The sequence below is a fragment of the Lathyrus oleraceus genome, chromosome 7, assembly GCF_024323335.1.
Source record: "Lathyrus oleraceus cultivar Zhongwan6 chromosome 7, CAAS_Psat_ZW6_1.0, whole genome shotgun sequence".
NCBI classification, from domain to species: Eukaryota; Viridiplantae; Streptophyta; class Magnoliopsida; order Fabales; family Fabaceae; genus Lathyrus; species Lathyrus oleraceus.
The window spans coordinates 253,272,277-253,292,759 of record NC_066585.1 but is presented as its reverse complement, the minus strand read 5'-3'; the positions used below and the strand labels follow the sequence as shown (position 1 = coordinate 253,292,759).

Genomic DNA, 20,483 nt, shown 5'->3' with positions numbered 1-20,483 from the left:
TGGTGTGGCCCTAGAGGAAAAGAGAGTGTGACGGTGTCGCGGTGAGAATCGGATATCAAGCTATTGTATTAACTTGAATCACAAAACGTTGAATGTTCACCATCGAACTTTAATTTATCCAAGGGAACGGGAAAAGATCGAATAAAATCCTAATTATGCAAAGTAAAAATAATGTGAAGAGATCTAAGGTTCGGGGGTTGGTTATACTAAGGGAAGGTATTAGCATCTTAAGTATTTATAGTATCCTATAGGAACCTTTTAAAAGTATTTGTGTTATGTTATTATTTGTTTGCTATTGTTTGGAAATATTTTATTGGGAATGACCTAAAGGTTTTATTAAGTTTTCTCACCAAAACTTCGTGGTCATGTGCCTATGTATCCTTATAAGAATGGAATTAGAGCAACTGTACTTCACCTAACTAAGGGTGAAAGAACACTTGATAAGGATCAAGGTTCCAAAGGGGGAAGCAAGTGTTCATAACAAACACACTTACAAGAGTTACAAACTCTTACTTAAACCTAAGTTAAAAGTGAAAATGACTCTAACAAGGTCAAAGGAGAACTAGGGATTGCTAAACTACATATGACATTAAGTCAATAAAGAGTTTTTTCCCTTGGATTTGGGCAAAAAGATAAACAAAATATAAGCAAGATGTTCAAGCATGACATCCACAAAGATAAGTAAATGATAAAGAAAGATGTTCAAGCATGACATCAAAGGTAAACAAATGGTAAAGAAAGATGTTCAAGCATGACATCCACAAAGATAAGCAAATGAAGAAGATGTTCAAGCATGAAATCTACAAAGATAAGCACACGATAAAGAAGATGTTCAAGCATGACATCAAAGGTAAACAAATTGTAAATAAAGGTGTTCAAGCATGACATCCACAAAGATAAGCAAATGAATAAGATATTCAAGCATGACATCAACAAAGATAAGCACATGATAAAAAATATGTTCAAGCATGACATCAACAAAGATAAATAAATGGTAAATAAGATATTCAAGCATGACATCAACAAGGACAAACAAGGATGCAGAAGATGTTCAAGCATGACATCAACAAGGACAAACAAGGATGAAGAAGATGTTCAAGCATGAGATCCACAAAGGTAAACACATGATAAAGAAGATATTCAAGCATGACATCTACAAAGATAAGAAAATGGTAAAGAAGATGTTCAATCATGACATCAACAAGGACAAACAAGGATGAAGAAGATGTTTAAGCATGACATCGACAAACGTAAACACATGATAAAGAAGATGTCCAAGCATGATATCTACAAAGATAAGCAAATGAAGAATATGTTCATACATGACATCAATACAAAGATATGGAAGCATGATCATAACAATATCAAGGATGGTATGTAAGCACATATGTGCAACATGTGAACATGAACAAAGATACAACAACATTAATCAAAGATGTATAAAGTTAACATGAATATGAATGACATGGATATATCATCATGAAGAAACAAAGATGAATAACATAACAATGCATGAACATGTATATAGATGTCATAATAAGTATGAATGAACATGTATATGGATGTCATAATAAGTATGAATGACATGTATATGGATGTCATAATAAGTATGAATGAACATGTATATGCACGAAGTAAGACATGGTTTAGACATAACATCAACTTAATCATAAAAACAAGTTAAGGTATTCAAGACATGCATGTTAAGGTTCAATATGATCACAATCAAAGGTTCAACATCACACAAAAGGTTTGAACACGTAATCATACAAGTCATACAAAGACATGTTATCACAAGTTTAAAGCATTTGCAAACACATAAACAAAGACAAACACAAGGGCACACGTGCACACAAAGGTTCAAAAAGACATGAAAGAATGACATGTGAATCATAAACCAATGGCAAAGTAATAACATACAAGTTCATGGCATAGTAACAAAGTTCAAAGCACATAAACACGTAAGCATACATTAAAGTAAGTCAAAATTAGGTCAAAAACTAAGAGGCGCATATTAACAACATCAAACAAAGTTCAATATGATGCACAACATTCATACAAGTCATGTTGATCAAGAAAAATTAAAGTATCGATCAAAGAAGGTTATATGAAACCCTAAAATAATCCTAAAAAGGTACCAACTTTGGATAAGCATAAGTATGTGAAAAATAAATCAATTATGGAATTTCTTTTCACCATCATAAAATAGACAAAATTATGAACACATATCAAAAACAATTGCTCAAAAAGGCTTAGGGATCATCAAGTTATGAGCCTTTGAAGTTATGAAAAACAACAAAAATAAATAGGCAAAAAAATACAATGAATAAAATGGGTATGGGGCAAAGGGGATTCAAACCCCAGACCTTTGGCACACACAAAGCCTTAACATGCACGCTTCAACCACTAGGGTGGTAATACACCCACTAATTTATTTGCAAACAATTAAATAAGTAATAAATCAAGTTCTAGAAATTGGAAAATGGCACCATCATCATCTTCTTCACCCTCACGACCACACTTCCATGGCCAAAACTTAACTTGCTCATTCATTAACCAAATGCAATGAAGTAAACGTGAAAGTTTCTTAGACTTTTACCAGGAATTTAAACATGTACTTATCATTAATTTATTTAAATTGTATCTCACAAATTTAAATCAAAACCAGAAGAACCCTAAAAATTCAAAATGAAATTAAATATCTATGAACAACAATCAATGCCCAAAATGTTAGGGCTTTCATTCCTCACATCCAAACAAGCATTGTGGTATCCAGAAATGTTCAAAATGATGCATGAATATGGGAGTTCGAATTTGTAGAAACCTTACCTATTGGAGAAGGTCTAATGCCTCTTCTATTGGTTAAAGATGAGAACTGATGATCCGGTGAGCTTGCTTAAACCCTAGGGAAGCTGTTTGATTGCTCACTTGTGCTTGAGAACCCCTGGATTCTTCTGACCAACTCAACTTGCAAGTGTGCAAAGTGAGAGTTTGAAAATTATGATGGAGGTGTTACAGTGATGAATATTTGTATTGGTTAAATTCTAATGGATGTATGGAAGTTGTTTGGATGGTTGGTTTGCAAAGAAATTGCAAGGAGAAGGGATTTCAAAAAAATGGACTTTGAAGCTTTTATGGAGTTTCAAACTACCACTATGAGTTCCTTTGAGATTTAAGGTTAATTGAGGTGTTTTAATGGTTTGAAAAACTTATCTTTGATGTTTAGAAGGTGTTTGGATGGTTGGTTTGAAGAATTTTCAACAGAAATGGAATTTGGAAGTTTGAGGTTTGGAAGTTAAAATAATTGAGTTTTGGGTGCAATTCTTGATGTCTTGAGTTATGAGGCTTGGACATCTATTTATAGAGGCTCTAAAGGGCTCAAGTAACTTTTATAAATTGATCTTAGTTCAATTTAAATGTTGGTTTGGATGTTTGGTTTCATTTTATACAAAAATGCATGTTAGCTTCATGATGAAAAGGTGGAGTGAATCGAGGATCTTTGCCATGATTTTCTGAAGTCTAGGAGGTTGCTTCTGGCTTTAGAGGTTAAGTGTGATCATAGAAAACAATTTAGAGGCTCAATGCAAGAGTTGTTGACAAAAGTGATCCTTTATGCAAATGGATATCAAGTTTTATGCAAAATGTTCCAAAAATGGCATGGTGAAATGGATAAAAGCTCAATTCTTTGTGTAATGCACCAAAGACTTGTGTAAATTTCTGATTATGGAGAGATTTGTACACAAAAGAACCTGAAATCAAGGGATTTTCACATTTGAAATGGTTTTCATCTAAGAATTCATGATGAATATGACTTGAAATTCAAGTTTGGAACCATAACTTCCCATTTTAGAAACTCATAGATAATGCATGGGAAAAAATATACTTGTACTTTTTGGAAAACCCAAGACATGCTCTACAACTATCATGTTTTGAGTTTTTTCTAAATAAAAGTGGATCATAATGAAAATTGGCTCCAAAGTTTATTACTTTTTAGGGATCAAAGCTAACTTGAAAATTTTCTAAGTGTTTCAACTTGAGACACCAACTTCATGGCCTCATAACTCAAAATTCTTGCACTTTTAGGGAATCAACCCTCTAGGACAAAGTTGAAGTATGGAACAATAGATTTAATTTATTCTTTGGATCAAATAAAATGGCTATTTAGATTAGAAGTTATGGCTTTGGGAAGTTTGCCACTTTTGACATGAAATTTGGATACTTAGTGAAATTTTCAATGTCTTCAAGATTGCCCTTTTTGCAAGTAACCTCAATTTCTTGGTTTTTCTTGATCAAATTCATCAATTAAACGTATCTTTATGAAATTTAACTTTAGAAGTTCATATTTGATCATAAATCTCAAAAATCAAAGGTTTGACTTTGTAGTGCATTAGTTATGTTTCAAATGAATTTAAATTTCTTGATCTTCAGTGAATTCAAATTCTTGAGCGAATTGAACATCATGGATGGGCTCTAAGGATGTAATTGAGTGTGTTTAGTCATGTCTCAAGGCTTGAGATCATGTCTTGATCAAAATTCTCAGATGAAATTGAATATCGTTGAGAAGCCCTAATTGGTGAGCCAAATGAAAGTGAAGCTTAATGCACTTGTGATTAGGCCATAATACACTTATTTATTGATGGAGAGAGATCTCTTGAGTGTATGAGAACTTGGTTTATTGATGATCATCCCAAAACATTGACTGATAAATCATTTGAGCTATTTGAGGGAAACATTAATTCACAGATGAAACAAAACTAGGCATATCTTGATCTTGAGGTTAGCTATGCATGAATGATGTCTAGGATGCAAATGATTGTGAAATATAGGGGTAAAATTTGACGTGTGACTGATGGTAACCAATATATGGTGTGGCCCCAGAGGAAAAAGAGTATGGCGGTAACCAAGAAGTGGTGTGGCTTTAGAGAAAAAAAGGTATGGCGATAACCAAGAAGTGGTGTGCCCATAGAGAAAAATAGGTACGACGATAACCAATAAGTGGTGTGTCCAACAGATTATGGTTCAGTGAGGTGATTAACCCCAAAAAATCATGGAAGTCGAAAGAACGTAGTGTTTGATCCAAACAGTAAGTGTATTGTTGATGTGTTGAAGAATATGAAGTTCAAAGATAGAGAAAATGGAGGAAGATGAGGTGTGTCACCAACCTGCAATATCGAGATTCGTCTTGGGAGATGTTGAAGAATCTGAAATTGAGTATGAAAGTGTAAATATAAGAGGAAAATGCTCTAGATAGATTTGAAATCCTTAGCTTTGTTCATAATAGTTTCTTCTTCTTCTACTTCTTCAAAGACCTAGTCCGTAGGATCCTGTTATTGCTCTGTGATTGTTGATTGTGATTCTGAGTGTGTGGAGTATGCTTGATAGTTGCAGAGAGATTCAAAGGGAGAGGATTTTAAGAGGTGATTGTATGGTGAGTGATGAGTGTAATGATTGAAGAGTGGTCAAATCTCCCCTTGAATATGAGAGTGATGAATGATTATATAAGAGCTTGAGCTTGTAACCGGTTAGGTCATCTCCAGTCAGGCACTTAGAAAATGTTGGGTAATTAAATTCTGCTAATCTTCACAATGTAAGTTGGTTAAATGCTAGAAACTCTGTTAAAAATTAGTTAAAATCTGTTATGAGTTCAGTTTAGTTTGTTGAGTTAGTTTGTTTGTTGTAATTTCAATTAGATTGGATTTTTGCCGGTTAAAAACTATGTTATGTTAATTGGGTCCTTGAATTGATTTAGTTAAAGTCTGCTGTAATGTTGATTTATCTTGATTTAATTAGTTAGCAAGTGAAATAGTTGGTGTTTCTGTCACTTTAGTCATGTTAAGGTAAATTAGGATGAAAATTGATTATGATGCTTGAACTTAAAATTAACTAAATGTTAACTATTATTTGCATTGTGGCTAAGAATTGGATGATGTTAGATACTTGTCATTGAAGATTCAGTTAATGAAATTAGCTCTTGTCAATTTCGGTTATGTACTTGAATTTGAAATTTAGTTATTTAGTTGCTTGCAAAATTTAGAATTAAGCTTGGTTGTTAACCTGATTGATCCATAGGGTTTTCAAGTCTTTATCTCCTTAATTGGGTCTTTTCAAAACCTTTTCATTTTCAATATCATTATTAACAAACAAATGACGTTTTGCATAACAAGGAAATGTAAGAGAAGTACAAATCACAAAATTGATAGGAAAAGTTTGTTTTTATTCAAGAATGGTAGCTTGCAAATGGCAAGAGATCCATGGAGTGTTACATTTTGAAAATGGCAATAGGGAAAGGTTTACATTGAATCCAATAAGCATACTATCCCTAATAACTAAGATTTTCCCAAAACTTTGCTTCTGACGAGAGCAACTGGATTGATTTTCAACTTTGATTCTTTAGTAATGGAAAACACCATTAGATATATTCAAATTCCTTTTGTCCCTAATGTTTTCAGGACTGTCCTTTTGGGTTTTCAATCCACCGGGACGCTCTTTTTTGCCTAAACCGCCTTTTCCGGTTTTCAACTTAGTGAGCTTTCATTTTTTATTTTTACCCCTAACTTTTGCCTGGATCTCCTCCATATGTTATAATCCACCGGGATACCCATTTTTTCCTAAGTCGCCTTTTTAGGTTTTTGACTTAGCGGGTTTTATTTAGGCATAATATTTTTTTGACCGCGTCAGAGTTCACAGGGTGTGCAAGCTCTTCACCATCCATAGTTGTGAGAATCAAGGAACTTCTAGAGATTTTTTTCTTAACAACATATAGGCCTTCAAAGTTGGGATTACACTTTCCATGTATATCCTTGTGTACTGGCAAGATCTCCTTCTTTGAATTCACGAAGACGGAATTTCTTGTCAAACGCCCTCTTGATTCTCTTCTAGTATAACTGACCATGGCACATAACAGTCATTCTATTCTCATCAATGAGGTTCAATTGGTCATATTTGTTCTTGATCTTTTTAGCTTCCTCTAGCTTGGTCTCCATCAAGACTCTCAAAGATGGTATCTCTACTTCAGTTGGGATAACTGCATCCATCCCAAACACTAGAGAGACAGAGGTTGCCCTGTTGAAGTGCGAGCTAAGGTTATGTATCCATGCAAAGCAAAGGGTAACATTTCATGCCAATCTTTGTAATTTTTCACCATCTTTTGCAAGATTTTCTTGATATTCTTATTTGAAGCTTCAACAACTCCATTCATCTTCGGACGATGTGGAGAAGAGTTGTGATGTTCAACCTTGAAGGTCTCACACAGCTCTTTCATTTTTTTTGTTCATATTTGTCCCATTATCCGTGATGATTCTGCTTGGAACTCTATAGCGACAGATAATCTGGTTCTTGATGGAGCGGGCAACCACTTATTTCGTTACGTTGGCGTAGGAAGAAACTTCTACCCATTTGGTGAAGTAGTCAATTGCAACCAAGATGAAACGGTGACCATTAGAAGATTTGGGCTCAATTGCCCCAATCATGTCAATGCCCCACACTTAGAAAGGCTAAGGTGATGATAAAATATTCAACAGTGTCGGAGGCACGTGCACCTTGTCAGCATAGATTTGACATTTGTGACATTTTCTGGCATAGTTGAAACAATCAGACTCCATGGTCAACCAATAATAACCAGCTCTCAAGATCTTCCTAGATAAGGCATGTCCATTGGCGTGAGTTCCAAATGATCCTTCATGAATCTCTTTGATCAACAGGTCTGCTTCGTGTCTGTCCACGCATCTGAGCAAAACCATGTCATAGGTTCTTTAATATAGCACCTTGTTACTAAGGAAGAATTTGGATGCCAGCCTCCTCAAAGTCTTCTTATCTAGGGTTTTTGCATTCATTAGGTATTCTTTATTTTGCAAGTAGCTCTTGATATCATAGAACCACGGTTTCTCGTCAATTTCTTCTTCAACCAATAGACAATAAGTTGGCGCAGTTTTTCGCTCAATTATAATGAGTGGTGCATCATTGAGAAATCTGACTTGGAACATAGAGGCTAACATAGACAAAGCATCTGCTATCTAATTTTCTTCTCTCGGAACATGATGGAAGGTAATTTCATCAAAGTACTTTATCCATTCCACAATGTGAGCGTGATATGGGATTAACTTCTCATCACGGGTTTCCCATTCACCTTTGACTTGGTATATCACTAAGGTTGAGTCTCCATACACTTCAAGGATCTTGATTCAGGTGTTAATTGCACCTTCAATATCCAAGATACATGCTTCATACTCTGCAATGTTGTTGGTACATTCAAAACACAATATTGTTGTGAAAGGAGTATACCCACCATTGGAATTCATCAACATGGATCCCACACCATGCCCCATGCAATTGGAGGAACCACCAAACATCATCTTCCAGCGAGAACCTGGCTCGGGACCTTCATCTGGGCTTGGAGTTTCACAAACTTTAACCAACATAATTTCTTCATCTGGGAAATCAAACTTCAATGACTCATAGTCTCCAATAGGATGATTATCAAGGTAGTCATACAAAATACTTCCTTTGATATATTTTTGGGTTACGTACTGGATGTCGTATTCAGATAACAACCTGTGCCAACGGCCAAGTCTTCTAGTTGGAGCAGGCTTCTCAAAGATATACTTTATTGGATCCATTTTGGAGATCAACAAAGTAGTGTGACAAATCATATACTTCCTAAGATGTATGGCAACCCATGATAAACCACAACAAGTTTTCTATAAAAGTGAATATATTCTTTCACAATCAGTAAACTTCTTGCTCAAGTAGTAAATGACATGTTCTTTCTTTACAGTTTCATCATGTTGACCTAGTACGCAACCCATGGATCCTTCGAGCATAATCAAATACATGAAGAGAGGCTTCCCTGGAATAGGTGGAATCAAGATATGAGGTTCTTGCAGATAACCTTTAATCGTCTCAAAAGCTTGCTGACAATTAGAATTCCATTAAATTGCTCGATCCTTTCGAAGCAATTTAAATATACGCTCACATATAGCAGTCATGTTGGAAATAAACATGGAAATGTAGTTCAATCTTCCTAGAAAACCTCTAACTTGCTTTTTAGTTCGTGGAGCTGGAATTTTTTGTATCGCTCTGACATTTCTGGATCTACTTCAATTTCGCATTGACTAACAATGAAACCAAGTAACTTCCCCGATCGGACCCCAAATGTACACTTAGCTGGATTCAGACGCAATCTGAATTTTTTGAGCCGCTTAAATAGTTTCAACAAATGGTCCAAATGATCCTCCTCACTCTGTTATTTGGCAATCATATCGTCCACATAAACCTCAATCGCCTTATGCATCATGTCATGAAAGAGGGTGACCATCGCCCTTTGATAGGTTGCCCCTGCGTTCTTGAGACCAAAATGCATAACCTTGTAGCATTAAGTTCCCCATGGTATGATGAAGATGGTCTTTTCCATGTCATCTAGATCCATCTTGTTCTGATTATAACCTGAAAAGCCATTCATGAAGGAGAAAACAGCAAACCTAGCAGTGCTATCAACCAAGGTGTCAATATGCGGGAGAGGGAAATCGCCCTTCGGATTAGCCTTATTCAAATCCATATAGTCCATGCACATTCTGAACTTGCCATCCTTTTTAGGTAATGGCACAATATGTTAGAACAAGATTTTGATTCTGCAATATATCTCTAAGTTTTGATGATAACAAAGAATGAAAAAATTTGGTACCCTAACAGTTTTCTTAAGTGTGCAAGATTCTAAGTTAAAATGACTTTGAGGAAACTAATATTTGGCATCTGACGTAGTCCAGAAAAGTTGACTCAGCACAAAGAAATCAGATCTGACTCTGAACAAGAACACATCTAAGGAGCAATCACCTAAAGAATCTGACGTTGAAGCTCAAGCAGTGATATCTGAAGACTGCAAGCTCTGATATCTGAAGATTGCAAACTCTGATATCTAAAGACTACAAAAATATATCTAAACTCTAACTCTAAAGACTCTAATCACGCTCACTCTAATACATGCACAACCTACCACTTGATCAGAAACTTACGTTGGAAGTATTCAACTAGCAATACAATTCTCATTAAGGAAACAATTGATTATGTTCCAAGACGGCTATGGAAAGGACAAGAAATTTAATACCTTTAACTCCCATAGATGGCAAGAAATATCCATTGATTTCCCTCCAACGGTATCATATCAAAGTGCTATATAAAGGCCTTCTTACAACTTGTTAAAAAACACTTGATAGACAACGAAACAACTTTGACAATAATATTCTCATACTCCAAATGCACTCACTGTCATTATTGTAAGAAATACTTTCATACAAAAGTTGTTGCTCAATATTGTGTGGTTGTGTTTCATAGTTCTTAAAGTGTGTTCACTGCTTACCTAGAAACATTTAGTCAAACACTTGTAATTTCCTGAAATTGGTTGTAATTCCTCAAGTGACTTGTTTAAGTCTGTAGACTTGAGAAGGCTAAGAGGTTATTAAACTTTTAGACGTTTTTGTAATCTATTGAGATTATTGGCTTAAGTCCTTATTGAAGGTGAAATCACCTTGGTTGAGTGGACTGGAGTAGCTTTGAATTTCAAGTGAACCAGGATAAACTCTTTGTGTTGTTGGCATTTATTTTGTGTGTGTGGTGTTGCAAAAAGTTTTGAATTCCTGTGAAAACAATTCAAACCCCCCTTTCTTGTTTTTCTCTACCTTTAATTGGTATCAGAGCTTAGGCTCTGTTATTGATTTTGGAATCAAACACTTAACCGTGTAGAGAGACCCAGGGTGAGAAAAACTTCATGGCTAAGACAAATGAAAGAGATAACTACAATGCAAAACCTCTAATTTTTTATGGAGAAAAATTTGACTACTGGAAGGACAAAATTGAAAGTTTCTTCCTAGGCTACGATGTTGATATCTGGGATATGGTTACAAATGGTTATGAACCACCCATTTCTAAAACTGGTATTTCTATTCCAAGAAGCAAAATGAGTGATGATCAGAAGTGTGATTTCAAGAATCACCATAAAGTAAGAACCATTTTGTTAAATGTTATTTCCTACAATGAATACGAGAAGATAACCAACAGGGAAACAACCAATGAAATTTTTGAATCTTTGAAAATGACGCACGGAGGGAACAACCAAGTTAAAGAGATCAAGGCTCTGGCCTTAATCTAGAAGTATGAAGCCTTCATAATGGAAGATTATGAAGTTGTTAAAGTGATGTTCTCAAGGTTCCAAACCTTGGTTGCAGGACTCGAGGTTCTGGATAAAGGATATACTACCACATATAATGTCAAGAAGATAACTAGAAGTCTTCCCAAGAAGTGGAGACCTATGGTTACTGCTCTGAAGTTATCCAAGGATCTGAACAACATAAGTCTTGAAGAACTTATGATCTCTCTCAGAAGTCATGAAATAGAGCTTGAAGAAGATGAACCTCAAAAGAAAAGCAAATTTATTGCTCTAAAGTCCAGATTAGAAAGAAGAAAGCCAGAAAGGAACAAAGCCTTTCAAGATGAAGAGGGAGAAGCTGATGACTCTGACAATGAAGATTATGATGATGAAGAAGAATTATATCTTCTTTCCATAAGAACCACACAACTCTGGAGAAAAAGACAAACAACTTCAGAAGGCCCAGATAGAAGGGAGACCCTCCAGATTCAACCTTCAGAGCCAGACCCAACAAGGAAGTAACGTGTTATGAATGCAAAGAGAATGGACACTACATAAATGAATGTCCAAAGCTAAAGAAAGATAGCTCCAAAAAAGGAAAACTTCAGGAAGAACTCATTCAAAGAAAAGAAGAAAGGACTCATGGCAACATGGGACGACTCTGAATGTGAAGCTTCAGAACCTGATTCTGAAGAGGAGTAAGAAAACGTAGCATTCATGGCCACTACCTCTGGAAGTCCATCTGAAATAGAATTTGACTCTGAAGAGGTATTCTCTGAATTTTCTCGTTCTGATCTGGAAGCCTGTTTGTCAGAATCTCTGAGCTTGTATCAGAAGCTTCGACAGAAATTCAAGAACCTGAAAAAGGTTCATGAAGAAATTGTTGAAGAGTGTGATAGGCTTGAGAAAGAAGTTTATGAACTCAAAGAAAATAATTTTATTCTTGAAAGAGAAAGAATTTTCAACTAAGAAATGTTCAAAACTTGAGGAAACTCTCTCTAAAGCTCCACTTGCTTCTGACACTATCATATACAAATATGAAAAAGCTTTTCAGAAATTTCTGAGCAACAGCCTAGACAAAAGCAAAATGGCTTTTATGATCTATGGTGTAAGTCATAATAGAAAAAAAGGGAATTTGTTATGATTCTGATGACGATGATCAGAAACCTACTATAGAAAACAAAACAAAATCTCCTTTCTCTAACCATTATACACCTGCACAGACACAGAAGTTCTGTAACGCTAGAAAAACCAAAGTTTTCAGAAACTCTGGGAGAACTAATCTTAAAGGACCCAAAATATTATGGGTACTAAAAGGTAAAATAGTGTATGTTACAGATATCCTATGCAGCAGAGTTGAAACACCAGTCATGGTACCTGGACTCTGGATGCTCGCGACACATGACGGGAAGAAAGCATATGTTCTAAAATCTGGAACTTAAAGATGCTAGTTTCATAGGATTTGGAGGAAATCAGACAAGAAGAATCAGAGGATGTGGAACAGTTGGTAACAGATCTCTTCCCTCTATTTTTGATGTTCTTTATATTGAGGGATTAATGCATAATTTGTTATCCATAAGTCAATTAAGTGATAACGGTTATGATATTCTCTTTAATCAAAAACCATATAAAGTTGTCAATCAGAAAAATGGCATAATCATTTTCACTGGAAAGAGGAAAAACAACATTTATAAAATAAAACTCTCAAATTTGAAAAGCCAAAATGTAAAATGCTTAATGTCTGTTAATAAAGAGTAATAGGTATGGCATAAACGCTTGGGTCACATTAGCTTGAGGAGGATTTCTTATCTAAATAAACTTGAGTTAGTCAGAGGCCTACCTAAGCTGAAATTTTCTTCAGATGCTCTTTGTGAAGCATGTCAGAAAGGGAAATTTTCTAAAACAACTTTCAAAACCAAAAATGTTGTTTCCACCTCTAAACCTTTGGATCTTCTACACATTGATCTTTTTGGACCTGTTAAAAATAAAGTTAGTCAATGGTAAGAAGTATGGACTTGTCATTGTTGATGACTATAGTCGTTGGACATGAGTGAAATTCTTAAGCCACAATAATGAGTCACATTCTGTGTTCACTAGTTTTTGTTCAAAAGTACAAAATGAATTTGACTCTAAGATAATCAGAGTCAAAAGTGATCATGGTGGCGAATTTGAAAACAAACTTTTTGAAGAAATTTTTTACTCTAATGGAATATCCCATGATTTCTTCTGTCCTAGGACTCCACAATAAAATGGATTTGTAGAAAGGAAGAATAGGACTCTCTAAGAAATAGCCAGAACCGTGATCAATGAGACTAATGTGGATAAGCACTTCTGGGCAGAAGCTGTGAATACACCATGTTACATTCAGAATAAAATCTCTATAAGATCTATTCTGGAGAAGACTCCTTAAGAACTGTGCAAGGGAAGAAAACCCAACATTGCTTATTTTCATCCTTTTGGATGCTCTTGTTTTATTTTGAACACTAAAGAAAATATGAACAAATTTGACTCTAAGGCACAAAAGTGTATTATGTTGAGATACTCAGAACACTCTAAAGGATATAAAGTATACAATACAAAAACACAAATTATGGAAGAATAAATTCATGTCAGATTTGATGATAAGCTTAATTTTGAAAATTCAAAGTTAATTGAGAAATTTGCAAATCTGGAGATCACACTTGCAGGTTCTGATGAAAAGACAAATGATTCTGAAGAAGCTGAAAGATGAACTTCAAAAGCACCTGAAAGAACAATCAATCAGAATAGGCAAATAATTAGGTAGAATGTTTCTGAAGAGCTGATTATATGAAACAAGGATGAACCTGTTAGAACAAGATCAACATTCAAAGTTTGTGAAGAAACACTTATGGGACTAGTATCTTTGATAGAGCCAACATCATGTGAAGAAGCTCTTCAAGATAAAGAATGGATTCTGACAATGAAAGAAGAACTAGATCAGTTTTCAAAAAATGATGTTTGGGATCTTGTACCAAGACACAAGGGAACTCATGTGATTGGAACTAAATGGGTCTACAGAAACAAGCTAAATGAAAAGGGTGAACTTGTTAGAAACAAAGCACGGCTTGTAGCACAAGGTTACAGTCAACAAGAAGGAATTGACTACAATGAAACTTTTGCTCCAATCGCGAGGTTAGAATCTATTCGCCTCCTTGTATCTTTTGTTGTTAATTATTCTATTAAGTTATATTAAATGGACGTCAAAAGAGAATTTCTGAATGGTTACATTTCTGAAGAAGTGTATGTTCATCAACCTCCTGGCTTTGAAAATTCGAAACTTCCAGAACATGTTTTAAACTTAACAAATCACTTTACGGTCTGAAACAAGCTCCCAGAGCTTGGTATGAAAGACTTAGTTCATGTCTTCTGGAAAATGATTTTATCAGAGGCAAAGTAGACTCCACTCTCTTTTGTAAAAACATCATAAACGATCTTATGATTTGTCAGATTTATGTTGATGATATAATATTTGGTTCTGCTAACCCCTCTGTTTGCCAATAATTTTTTGAGTTAATGCAGACAAAATTTGGAATGAGCTTAATGCAAGAACTAAAGTTCTTTCTGGGCATTCAAATCAATCAAACATCAGAAGCCACATATGTCTATCAAAGTAAATACATAAAACATCTTCTGAAGAAATTTGACATGTCAGAAAGCAAGCCAACCAATACTCTCATGCACCCCATTTGTATTCTGGAGAAAGAAGAGGTAAGTCAAAAGGTTTGCCAGAAACTCTATCGTGGTATAATAGGTTCTCTCTTTTATCTGACTGCTTCTCGTCTAGATATATTATTTAATGTATGTCTATGTTCTAGATTTCAATCAGATCCAAGAGAATCTCACTTAACTGTTGTTAAGAGAATCCTTAGGTATTTGAAAGGAACACCTAACCTTGGCTTGGTGTATAATAAAACATCAGAGTACATGCTTTCTGGGTATTGTGATGCAGATTACGCTAGAGATAGGTTAGAATGCAAAAGTACATCTGGGAACTGTCAGTTTCTGGAAGGAAACCTTATCTCATGGGCAAGCAAAATACAATCAACCATTGCACTATCAATTGCAGAAGCAGAGTACATCTCAGCCTCACTTTGCAGCACTCAGATGCTCTGGATGAAGAATCAGCTTGAGGACTTTCAAATATATGAGAGTAACATTCATATCTTTTGTCACAATACTGCTGCTATCTGCTTAAGTAAGAATCCAATTTTACATTCCAAAGCAAGCACATAGAAATTAAACACCATTTTATTAGAGATTACGTTCAGAAAGGGACAATTATTTTAAATTTATAGATACAGACCATCAATGGGTTAATATCTTTACAAAACCCTCAGCTAAAGATAGATTTCTTTTCATTCTGAAAAATTTAAATATGGCATATTGTCTAGAATGACTCTGAATATGTGATTCGCATCTCTGATGTAAAATTCGATTATGACTTAACCTTTGATTATTATCTAATTCTGATTCTGATACTTATAAAAGTTAGAAGATATCCCTATCAGAAACCTCTCTAGTCAGAAACCCTCTAGTATTCTTGACTCCAGAAACATCAACACATGGTACCTCAAACGTGTGACTCTAGATATTCTAGACACCTGTCTAGCTCAGAACTCAAGGGTTAAACTGTTGAGATCCCCTCGTGCAGTGTGCACATCTTGATATTAAACACCTATCATTAGCTGCATTTAATTCTCCACACGTTTGTCAACTCAATTTTTAGCAATAATAATTGTTTTTATTCCCTCTCAAAGCTAACGTTGTCATTTTGCATGTTTTTGAACTTGTGTATATAGACTCCCACCCACATTCACACTTTTCACTACTAACAACTTACACAAACCCTTACCTTTAACCTCTCTGCAACTTCTCAACAACCTATCTTCATCTTCTTCAGAACAACAACATGAATCCACAACAACAACAAGTGTTTGAATACTCTCAATAAATGAATGCTACTGAGCAACAAGTTGAAGCCTCACAACAAGTTGCAACCCCTATTGTTGCGCCTTCAACAACCTCCTATCAAGAACCCCATGTTCTTGATCGTCCTTCACACATCAACCTTGCAACTCCTTTTGAGAAACTTGAAGTCCTTTATGAGTTGTTGGTAGATTTCGACAACCTCAAGGAAAATGGAATGGATTTAACACAAGAGATTGAAAATCAAGGGTGGGATAACTACTTCAATCGTCTTTATGGCCCCATTTACACATTCTTGGTGAAGGAATTCTAGAGATTCGCTGATTGTGATGATCACCGTATTATGTCTTATGTTCTGGGCATCAAGACAGTGATCACAGAGAAATTCATAGCAAAGCTTTTGAATATGGAAAAATCTGGGGGAAGAAGAATATATAACATAAACACTAGGGCTAAGTACATATCCTAGGAAGTTATCCCCACCATCTTTTATCAGAACCCGGAAGGGAAATCATCCAAGAACAAAGAGCTTTGCCAGAATCTAAGGGTGTGTCTCAAGATCATTCTGGGAACCATTTATCATTGTCCTTCTTCCAGCTCCTCTGACTACATCAACATAGACCAGAAGTGCATTCTCTATTGTCTTCACAAAGGTCTGAAGTTGAACCTTCAATATCTCCTCTTCAAGTATCTCATGGATTCTATCAGAGACACAAGGAATAACATGAAGCCCAGGAACTACATCCCTCTGGGAAGACTCATCTCAGACATTCTGATAGAGAGTGTGTCATACCCCGATTTTGGTCCTGAATTTTTTTCTTTTTTTTCTTTTTTTATTTGGCACATGGCCTAAAGTTCATTTGGATACAGTCATGACCAAAGGCAACCGTCCATTCCCAAATCCATATTTTTTGTTAAACATTGGTCATTGTCTAGGCCTTTTTGATCATGGTGCTTTTGGTTATAAAATGGATTCTAAATATTTGACTTTTTATTTTTTCAATTTTAATTTCAAATTAAGTCTAATTCCAAATTTCAATTTAATCTTAATTGTGTTTTTACTAATGATTCAAACTCTAATTGATTTTTAATTTCCAAATAAATGTTAGAATTTGATATCAAAGTAGTTTTAACAAATTATAGATTAATTTGATGTTAATTGGTTTTTATTGGTTTTTTGATTTTTAAATTGACATTTAGATTAGTCTTGGATTATTTCTAAAAATCCATATCCATTTTTATAACCAAACATCCATTTCATAAACCAAGGTCTCGCCATTCTTATCACATTTTACAAACACTTCAACCAAGTTCAGATTACAATCACAAATTCATTATATTTCAAAATTACATACCATTTAACCAAATTCAAATCAAATCAAGTTTCAACCAAATTTTCATCCATTCATTAATACCATACATTCATTTACTAATCATGCCAACCAATCTAAACCAATTTTAGCAACCACACATTTCCAGACATACTTAATTGCCCATGACAACAAGCATTCATAGCAAGCCAAATTCCAAAGCACTCACAAGCATATACCCATACATTATCATGTAGTAGACCACACTATTTTTATTACAAATCACGATTACAAGCAAAGCATCACCGCTAACAACCCTGTCATAACTCACAGCCAAAACTAACCATTTAACATGCTAACTACTGACATCATATGTGATCATTTTCGCAACATTGGTATCACACCATGTCCATTTAACATTCAAGCATAACAATGCATCACATCCATATCCTACAACACTAGCTAGCAGCAGCTGAACCAACAATTCATTGCAGTTCATATCATTCACTAACAGTTAACAATTACACAGATGCATAGTAGCCCAATTTCAAGCACAATTTCAAATGTTTCCATTACAATTCTAATTTACAAGCACACATTAAGAAAACACAAATACAACAGATTTTTTTAATACATTGAGGGTCATTGTAACTATCCAAAGCATTGAAGATTTTACAGGTTCCAAAACCTCTTATAGTCAGCTACATGTAGTGTTATAAATCGAGCTCTTTACTTCAAGATAAGAGTTTGCTTCAGATTTGAATATGCTCTCCGCCATGTCCATGTTTTACAACTCGAGCCACCAACCTACCAAATCCATCAAAGAAGCGAAATGTCAAAATGAATATTCAAGCAAGGCTTACTTCAAGAGTTTTCAAGTCAAGTTTCAGAGAAGAGAGGCTTATGCGCAAGAACTTCCTCACTATGGTTTGAAATAGGTCTTACCAACTATGTTGCAGCCTATTGCACCGGTCTCCTGTTGGCTCGTCGCGTTCTCAAAACTTTTGAAATGGATGGTTCAATGAAGACGCTATATGTCGAATGCATTTTGATGTATACTTCAAAAATAACCTTCGGTTATGAAGAACAAAACATTGCAGCAATTGCAATCCTCCATGGGCATAGTCCATAGCTTTCCAATTCATCACCATCCAAATGCCATGACCCTGCTAAAAAACAAACCATCACGTAGCCAATCAATCAATGGAAAGAACTTCAAGCGTAGCCTTACAAAAATACATAAGACAATCAACATCATGACAGCAAAAAAAACTCAACCATAACACATTTTATTAACACAACTGAAGATAAACTCTTTTTGGATTTCCCACTCTCAACACTGTCCAGTCTCAAACGGTATCGTAACCAAATTACAACAAATTCAACATAACCCAACTTGTAACAAACTGATAACTGAAAAAACAAAACCTGCAACAAATAATAAAGGGCAAGGCACAACCTGTAACAAACAAGCCTAAACAGTGGCATGCTCAATCATGTAGCATCACTGTGCAATTCAGCCAATCATTAGTATCAACAATAATCAATTCCATGCCAAATAAGTTGCATCAATACATGTGGTTATAACAACAACCTTTGTAATAAACCTGCAAGCAGGATAATTCAAGACTAAGTGAGGATGTGCTTGAAACACCTGCCTAGCCTCACTTGCAGAACGTAACCACCGGCCAAAATAAACCTGCATTATCATTCTCCATCCATTCTGCAGCAATACAATAGACCTGCAGTAGAACGCATCGCAATACAAACCAAAGTTACTCATGCTTTCTCTAAATTTTACTGCAGTAAAACCAATCAATTAGCAAGGCAGTTAAAATTCAAAAATGCCCCAAAATGGAGTTGAGACAAAATTCAAAGGAAAAGCATGGCTTCAGGTTACCTTTTCCAAATCCAAGCATCAAAGGGCCCGATCCAAACTGAGTCCACCGAAAGGACTTCGCAGAGATACTTGTTTTGATCTGTATAAGCCAACCCGAAACCCTAATGTGCTGGATATAAAAGGGAAGGTGAGATTGAGAAGAGGAGGAGGAAAAATCTCAGAAACGAAACCCTAATCCTAAAAACGGCAGAAGAAAACCTGGATTGAAGAGGCGAAGAAGTGAGATTTAAGCTTCATCGTCGCCGTCGTCACCACCGAAGGTGAGCCTCTTTTTTTGTTTCTCCTTAAAGCCATGGATTCTTGCATGTTCAGAGTGAGAGAGCGAAGCGCGAGCGATTGAGAGAGGTGCGAAGGTTTTAGAGTGAGAGCGATTGAGGCTAATGTGAGAGATTGAGAGGACGCGAGTTTGATGAGAGAAGCGAGATTGAGAGTGGTCGAGAGCGGTAGAGAACGACGAGATTGAGTGAGTTTGTGGTCGAGAGTGACGAGAGGATGGAGGATGAGAGTGAGGACGATGAGGGATTTTCTCGTTACTGTACCTCACATCTTCTCATTTTATTTCCTTTTTTATTTATTTAAGAAAAACAAACGTTTAAACCATAAAGATTTTACGTTTAGTCTTCCTGTTTCTTTTATTTAATAGTGTATATTAATGTTTTTTTTTGTATTCCCAATCCATTAGCCTCTGGAACCCAACAGCCAGGCGGCTGGGTTTATTTTCTTGGATTTTTCCACTTTTAATTGGTAGTCCAACAGACTATTTTATCTTGGTTTTATTTTTAATTTTAATTTTAATATATTTTGGTTTACTTATTCAAATTAGCATTAAGATAGCAAATGACCACAAGTGGCCTAGTGGAAAGAGAGCAATTTCACTCTCTTTAGTGTGAGGGCTTCGATACTTGGGGTTAGCAAATCTTCGTGTTTATATTTGTTATGCATACCATTTTACTTAATTTCTTTTTCTATATAGTATCTTGCTATTTATTTTAATTTTAATTTTTTTATTTTTATCTTTATTAATTTAATTCGATTGTTATTTAGTGGTTTGTATTTTTTTTAAATGTTTACCTTTTAGATTTAGTTAGTGGTTGAACTTCCGGTATTATTTTATTCAATTAGTCGATTTTTGTGTGTTAACTAATTTAGTTAGGTTATTAGTACACATATCTATACTTTTACACGTGTA

General features: G+C 35.2%; 1 long non-coding RNA gene across 1 annotated transcript; it reads right to left on the bottom strand.

The window, feature by feature from the left end:
- Nucleotides 1–17,867: 17,867 nt before the first annotated feature.
- LOC127106395 (uncharacterized) lies at nt 17,868–19,861 on the bottom strand. Its single transcript, XR_007795378.1, has 5 exons — nt 19,493–19,861; nt 19,295–19,403; nt 18,989–19,136; nt 18,340–18,901; nt 17,868–18,201 (listed from the first exon to the last, which is right to left on the bottom strand). It is a non-coding gene; the product is annotated as an uncharacterized LOC127106395 (long non-coding RNA).
- Nucleotides 19,862–20,483: the final 622 nt, after the last annotated feature.